At 46.3% G+C, this 7,833-nt stretch overlaps 1 long non-coding RNA gene across 2 annotated transcripts; it reads right to left on the bottom strand.

The window, feature by feature from the left end:
• Nucleotides 1-10: 10 nt before the first annotated feature.
• LOC308469231 lies at nucleotides 11-7,304 on the bottom strand. Of its 2 annotated transcripts, none has more exons than XR_013982044.1 (3): nucleotides 7,001-7,304; nucleotides 5,920-6,217; nucleotides 11-2,087 (listed from the first exon to the last, which is right to left on the bottom strand). It is a non-coding gene; the product is annotated as an uncharacterized lncRNA (long non-coding RNA). The 2 variants fall into 2 exon arrangements; XR_013982045.1 differs by lacking the exon at nucleotides 11-2,087 and adding an exon at nucleotides 2,201-2,562.
• Nucleotides 7,305-7,833: the final 529 nt, after the last annotated feature.

Genomic DNA, 7,833 nt, shown 5'->3' with positions numbered 1-7,833 from the left:
GGGGGCAATTTGATTTTTAAGGGGGACAATTTGGAAGTTTGTTTAGACCAAGTTAATGGCCCTTTAGGCTTCCTCCACATGAATAGGAGCTCACTTTTTGAATAATAAGATTTATATGTCACGGGGGCAGGCATCAGGATTTTAGAGATGCTTAGGTGGGTATGGCAAAAAAAAAAAAAAAAAAAAAAAGGTTGGGAACCACTGATATAGGCATTTGCCTGATACCAAGTTGGTCCATAGCGGGGGGGGGGGGGGGACTTGAGTCTAGGAGCCACAAGCATCCCTCCAAGCCTCTCTCTCTGGCCTTTGAGGTTCTTCCCACCCAGATCACACACTCATACCCCTCAATCGCCCCAATAAAATCAGGACATCCTGCATTTTCGCACGAGATTATGAAGCCTGAAAAAAGCACGTCTTCTGAGACCATGATCTTGTGCGGATCTTGTGACTTGTGCAGGAGTGTGGCCCCTGGAGATGCATGGCCTGTTTTTTTGCCTTGACATGTTGGAGGGTATGCACACTTTCTCCAGCCACCCCTTCTTTTACTTTGCACCCCCCTTTTTGCCTGGCTGAAATGTGCCAGTGAAGTCTGATAATGCCTCTTGCTGGAAGGAGGATGGGGGAGGCTGTAGTTACTTGATCACTATAGTCTATACATTCATTACTCTGCCCACCATTGCCTCTGGCCCCGCTGACCGTTGGCATGTGGGCCCTGGAAGGCTGCCTAGGAGGGAATATGGCCTTTGGACTGAAACAGCTTCCCTACCCTTGTCTACTTTCCCAGTGGTGATGTATGGAAGTGAGAGCTGGACCATAAAGAAGGCTGATCGCCGAAGAATTGATGCTTTTGAATTATGGTGCTGGAGGAGGCTCTTGAGAGTCCCATGGACTGCGAGAAGATCAAACCTCTCCATTCTGAAGGAAATCAGCCCTGAATGCTCACTGGAAGGACAGATCCTGAAGCTGAGGCTCCAATACTTTGGCCACCTCATGAGAAGAGAAGACTCATTGGGAAAGACCCTCATGTTGGGAAAGATGGAGGGCACAAGGAGAAGGGGACGACAGAGGACGAGATGGTTGGACAGTGTTCTCGAAGCTACAAACATGAGTCTGACCAAACTGCGGGAGGCAGTGGAAGACAGGAGTGCCTGGAATGCTCTGGTACATTGGGGTCACGAAGAGTCGGACACAACTAAACGACTAAACAACAACAACAACCCTTGTCTGCACTGAGATGGCAGAAACTATCCAAGATTTCAGATGGGACTCTTCCCTGCCAGCCTTTCCTGGAGGGGTTGAACCTGGGACCTTTGGCGTATAAGGAACTTGCTGTGCTATTGTGCTGCAGCCCTTACTTACAGATTCACTCTCTAGCATCCACACTTAAAATGACCAGGTAGCAGGGTGTGAGACCTGGAAGATATGCTGCCAGTCAGAGTAGACAAAATGGCTCTCCCTGGACAGATAGTCTGATCTGCCACGAGGCAGGTCCATGTAACAGACCAGAGCTGGACTCCACAACGGCAGATGGCTTTTGAGAAAGGCAGGGGAGGCCCTAATCGAGAAGAACCACCTCCAAGATAGATGAGATAGGACAGAGAGAAGCTCTACCCGCAAGCCTTCTTTCTCATCTATCGCAATGGCTTGCCCTTTCAAAGCCAGCTAAGCTCTGTTTCTTGGCAAGCAGAATAATCCTTGATGGTCTGGCTTTTTGAGGCACATCAAAGCAGGACGGGGGATTCCCAAAAGTTTGACAAATGTGGCTCAGGCCTGTTGAGCTTCCCACCCACCGAGCAGGAGGCAAGCCCTCTGCCGTGTTGCTGTGGGTGTAGCCTCTGTTTCTGAAGTCCTCGGTAGGCATGGAAATGGGTTTGTGATGCCATTCCAGGCTGCCAGAGATTGTGTAAGCTGCGCAGGCCTGCTGTGTTCTGGGACTGTGCCAACCTTATGCAACTCACTTTGTTGTAGTAGTTGCCATTGTCTTGTGCTCCTCCTCCTCCTTCATGACGATCCTGTGTAATCCATGGTGTATATGTCACCCTTTCAGATAAATCCCCAGCATCTCTAGGGTTGGGAATATTCCCAGTCTGAAACCATTGAAAAGTCACTGTCAGTTATTGTAGGCAATACTGAACAAGAAGGACCAATGGTCTGACTTAATATACCCTTAATATACCCGGATACTCAGACATACAGCTGCTGCACCCAAACTAACAATTCTTTAATATTATGACCATGAAGCATAACTTTGCAGCAAGTTGAATCACCACTGGCCAGACTGCCATGTTGGGAATGTGGTCAAATTTGTCCTGCAATTTCTTCACTGTTCATACAGTTCACCATTCAATATACATTTACTGCTCATCCCACTATTTCCTGTATATCTCTATATGGGCCAATAACTGGGTTGAACACTAGACAAAGCCATACAGTTCATGTCAATTTTGGATGGTTGTCAACTCAGTGTGATCCATCTTCCATAAAGAAAATGTCTAGGACAACTTTTCTGAAAGGAGAGTCAGTATCAGAATCAGCAAGATTTTGTTCTGTTGCTGGGTGGTCCTGAAAAAAAATAATAGTTCAAGCCTGACTGCTGTCATGGGATGTGTGTGTGTGTGTGTGTGCCCGTGCATGCTTACAGCTGCAATCTTATGAGCACTTACCTGGGAGCAAGCCCCACTGAACACAGTGAAGCTTATGTCTGAGTGAACATGTGTAGAATTGCACAGGACATAAACATGCTTCCAATTCATTGTTATTCTTTCTTAAGAAGACAGATTGCTCATTTTATGAATTGTTTTCAACACTGGTCATGCTAACTGGCTCGCAGGAGAGGGGTCTAGGCTCAAAATGCAGGATATGAATATATGAAAATAAAATCTATTAAATAATACAATGCATGCCACTTGCCACTCTTTCCCATTTCAACTATAAAATGTGAATAAGGGTTTCTTCAAATATCATGCTTATTGAACATGATGATTTGTGCTTTTGATGATATTGGGGTACATGCACCCAATCCTACTCTCAACGCTGTTTGTACTTGCAAACGTTTGGGAATGGCCACACTGTTTAGTTTTCAGTCATAGCACCCTGGTGTATTTTTGTCCTGCATTTGTTGTGCAATGTGTCATCACTGGGGAAGAGTCACAGAACAATCTGAAGCAGAGCAAATCCGCCACTACTCCACTAATGCAGTAACAAGAGTTCAAGAAGCAAGACCTCGGGTAATTCATGGGATTCCAAATAATCATCCAAACCGTGCTTTAGACAGGGTTGCCATATTTCAAACAGTGAAAATCCGGACAGAAAAGTTGTTGAGTTGTGTTTTTTGGCCAAAGTTATTGAGCTGCTGCCGACTGCAGTATTCCGGATATGTCTGGGAAATTCCGGATGTATGGCAACTCTAGTTTAGGTCATAGGTAGCCAACACCAGAAGCTTTGGGGTTGCAACTCTCATCATCCGTGACCATCAGCCCTGCTGGCTGGGAATAACAGGAGTGCAGAACATCTAAAGGACAATACAATAGCTACTCCTGATTCACCTTTCCAGCCTGCCTGGCCCAAAGCTAAGGGATGATGGGAGTTGGGCACCATATGGACTAAAATGGTACCCCTGACTACTAGGTCCAGTCGTGGCCGACTCTGGGGTTGCGGCGCTCATCTTGCTCTATAGGCCGAGGGAGCCGGTGTACAGCTTCCGGGTCATGTGGCCAGCATGACTAAGCCGCTTCTGGCGAACCAGAGCAGCTCACGGAAACACCGTTTACCTTCCCGCCAGAGCGGTACCTCTTTATCTACTTGCACTTTGACGTTCTTTTGAACTGCTAGGTTGGCAGGAGCAGGGACCGAGCAATAGGAGCTCACTCCGTTGCGGGTATTTGAACCGCCAACCTTCTGATCGGCAAGTCCTAGGCTCTGCAGTTTAACCCACAGCGCCACCCGCGTCCCTTACTGTGCTAATAGGAATCTTCAGGCCCCAGCTCCTGCTATGTATGGTTCTTGACCTTTAAACCAGAATTGGACCAGGCAGTACTTCAAACAGAGGATTGTCTTCTGACCAGCCTTCAAATAGAGGACCTCCTTCTGTAAAACAGGATGCATGGCCACCCTAGGAAGCCAGGCCCTGTTGTGTAGTCAGAGTTTGAAATAAGCACTATTTACTCTTGGATAAACTGTGCTATAATCTTCCTAAGCAGAGTTTAGCTTTGAAAAATGGGTTAAATCCTTCTGGGATAATCTCCAGGCCTTGTGCTTTTTCTGAGCATGAGTCACTAGGAGGTCTTTTGACAGAAAGGATGGGGGGGGGCGGGGAGTGGGTTCAGGCCAGTAGAAATGTTCAGATGGTGCCACAGGCCAAATCAATCTTGGACAAAAAAATTCATGGACTTCACCAGTCCCCCATTCTGCCTGTGGACATGTGAGGAAGCTCAGTAGGCAGGAAAATGCCTGGAAAATCAAACAGGCTTGTCAGTTTCAAAATTCTTTTTTTTTCTTTAAATATAAATTAAAACAAAAGCGTGGGGGAGGGGGAAGCCAGCCTCTGAACTGAGTCATTGCAGAAAAGCAATGTGGTTTCCATCTCAGTGAAATATGGAAGAGGCGTGTCTCTCCTGGTCCCCTTTCGAAGCCATGAAAGTCCAGCTACAACCGCAGAGCAAAAAGTCCCAGAGCTGGAGGACTCACTGAACAAACAAGATGATTACAAATAACATACCCAGCAATAGCATGTGTCTCAAAACACTGACCCAGGAGAGCATAGCGTCATGAAATAACAAAACTGTGTTCTGTTTCCTCTACCTTGACTTACTGTGCAGGCTGGCAACTCAGTAAAGTAGAGGCTAAGCAGGACTTCAGATGGTCCTTGAGCAGCTTGCACTCAGGAAACAGGCCAGTGTGAGCAATTATATGAGGGCAGATGGGACCCTACTGGTTCCTTAGGTCACGTGAGCCCTGCTGAAAGCAGCTGTATATTTTTGGGGCACTTTTACTGCAGCCATTGAATTGTTGGTCAACGTTCATGACATTTTGCATTAAATACACATGATTATTTTGACTATTTTAGGGTTAGTTCTTCTTCTTCCTCCATATTTGCCATTGGCTTCTTATTCATTTTTCATTTTCATGATCATAAAAGCAACTCCTCCAGCCAATAGATGGTGCTGTTCTATATCACTAGGGCTTTGCCATATACACACATTTTCCATATAATGCATTTTATTTCCAGAAATATTTGCATTTTTGTACACATTACTTGGCTGGAGAACTGCATTTCAAAACAAGGAGAAATGCAAATTTTAAAGGACGGCTGTGTTTCAGTCCCCGTACCATGTCAGAAAGTGCAAATTAGGCAGATTGACCTTTAAATGTGAACTGGATTGAAATTTCCCCCCATCCTTACTTGCAAGCAATAATGAAGTTTGTTTCTCTAATGGAAGTATTACAGCATACCCAAAAATCCACCATGGAATACGCAGGTGGCGGGAGGAGTTTTTGAGTGGGAAAACAGCTGGTGGGGAAACAGTTAAAAAACATGAGTTGTATCCAGCTAAATTCTGTGGTGTAAACCACTGAGCCTCTTGGGCTTGCTGATCAGAAGGTCGGCAGTTCAAATCCCTGCGACGGGGTGAGCTCCCATTGCTCTGTCCCAGCTCCTGCCAACATAGCAGTTCGAAAGCATGTCAGTGCAAGTAGATAAATAGGTACTGCTGTGGCGGGAAGGCAAACGGTCTTTCTGTGCACTCTGGTTTCCATCACTGTCAGAATTATGTCAGAAGTGGTTTAGTCCTGCTGGCCACATGACCCGGAAAGCTGTCTGTGGACAAACACCGCCTCCCTCAGCCTGAAAGCGAGATGAGTGCTGCAACCCCATAGTTGCCTTTGACTGGACTTAACCATCCAGGGGTCCTTTACCTTTACCTTTGTAGACTGCATTTGTGTCTCACGTATCTTTTGTCCTCTACTCCCTCTGGTTTGCTATTCCATAGGCCCCATCAAAATGCCACACATTTAAGAATTGAAGGCTCCAATTCAGTTATCGGATAGCATGCATACTGGACATCAAAGCTGTTTCTTCTTTTGCCTTCCATACATTGTTTAACCAAGGCTGAGCAGGATGATCACACATAGAAAGGGAGCGGTGGGAGGAGGACGAAAGGAACTGGCATGTTCTTGGCAGATAGGATTGGAGTGGAAAGAGCAAACACTCCTGCCTCCCCTGTAATGAAAGGCAACGGGCAAGTTACAACTGAGCCAGCTGTCATAAATAATCATCTCAGCAATTCCTTGCTGTTATGAGACATACCTGAAGACACCCTCAGTGCTGCAGCCAGGGATAAGGCCATTTTGTGCTACGCATCAACCACAGGAGAGAACAACAAATGGGATTCTCAGATCTCTTTAGCCAAAATAGAAGCAGCGCAAGTCTCATTTTAGGGGTGGGAAAACTGTGACCCTCCAGACGGTCGTGTGATGGGGGGGTGGCACTCACCTGACACAGCAAGGAGGGCAGCATTGTGCAAATGCTCAGACAGGAGTGCTGAACTGGCTTTGCTGGTGTCACTGACCTCCCCTCCGCTTCCCCCCTTCTTCCTAGTAAAAGCAGCACTGACTCAGCTGCTGGGAGGTCAGCTGAGGGCTGCTGCTCCACCATTCCGTTTCTGCCACCAAATGCTGCTGGATGATCGCTCCTATTATCCCTGACCAATGGCCATCACATGTTTGTCAATTCTCATCATATGCTTGCCAGTCAAATGGAGACCCCCTGCTGGCCAAACCGCATCTGAATATGTCACAAATACATTGGCACATCTCTGGAGGACCAGAGGTTTCCCATCCCTCTCTTAGTTGTAAAAAAACCACTCTGAAGCAGAACGCTGCAGAAGAGGAAAGGTCTTTGTTTACAGTTATATATGCCATAATGCACCACACATTTCCATATATACTTACCACACAGAATTTGTAGGATATGGTCCTTGGGACGCATATATAAGAAGCTCACCTTTGCATGCAGATCCTTCACCTCTGATACGTTACAAAAGCGATCACACAGCAAAGGATTTTTGTTGTACTAAGATGCTTCTATTAACATGTTCACTCATACTTAAGAAATCATGCTGTCTTCTTATGCTATGTATATTTTGGTAAGTCTTAACAGTGGGACTTCATGTTCAACAGCTTAACGTTCTGTTTGCAGTAAAAGTCCCTACCACATCTTTCAAAGGAGAGAAAGTTCAGCAAAATTGCCTCTTTCTCTCTTTCTTTCATGGTTGCATGAGTCATAAGTAGCCAAAATGGAGTTCAAAGAGCCCCTGGGTAATTAGGATCTTTGAACTGTTTCTGAGTCAACTTGGGATAACTGTGACTGCACAATAGATAATGTGATGAGACGTGTAGACAGAGTTTGCATCAGCAGTCAGCATCATTGGGCATCTGCTCTAGCTTAACCACTGCTAGGGAGTGCATTACTAATACCCTCAGCCTTATTACTCCTCATGCCCTTGTATTGTTGCCTGTTCACCTGCCCTCCCAAACTGTGTGATGGGACTAAGGAAAAGGAGCAAGTTTCCACTCAGCTTATGGGGAAGCGCCATAGCTCAGTGGTACAGTATCTGCTTTGCATGCAGAAGATCCTGGGTTCAACCAGGTGGGGCTGAAGAGACTCCATGCATCTCCAGAGAGGGCTGAGGAGACCCTTGCCTGAAATCCTGGAGAGCCACTGCCAGACACTGAATACTGAGCTAGATGGGCAAAGTTCAAGGCAGCTTCCTATGTCCTCTGCTACTGGGTGGTGGCATGAATTGGGACCAAAGGGACTGGGCAGGTGAATGGGTA

Source organism: Podarcis pityusensis (assembly GCF_964106645.2).
Source record: "Podarcis pityusensis genome assembly, contig: HAP1_SCAFFOLD_1006, whole genome shotgun sequence".
Taxonomy (NCBI): Eukaryota; Metazoa; Chordata; class Lepidosauria; order Squamata; family Lacertidae; genus Podarcis; species Podarcis pityusensis.
Note: the sequence above shows the minus strand (reverse complement) of the source record. Positions and strands in the feature narration are given on the sequence as shown.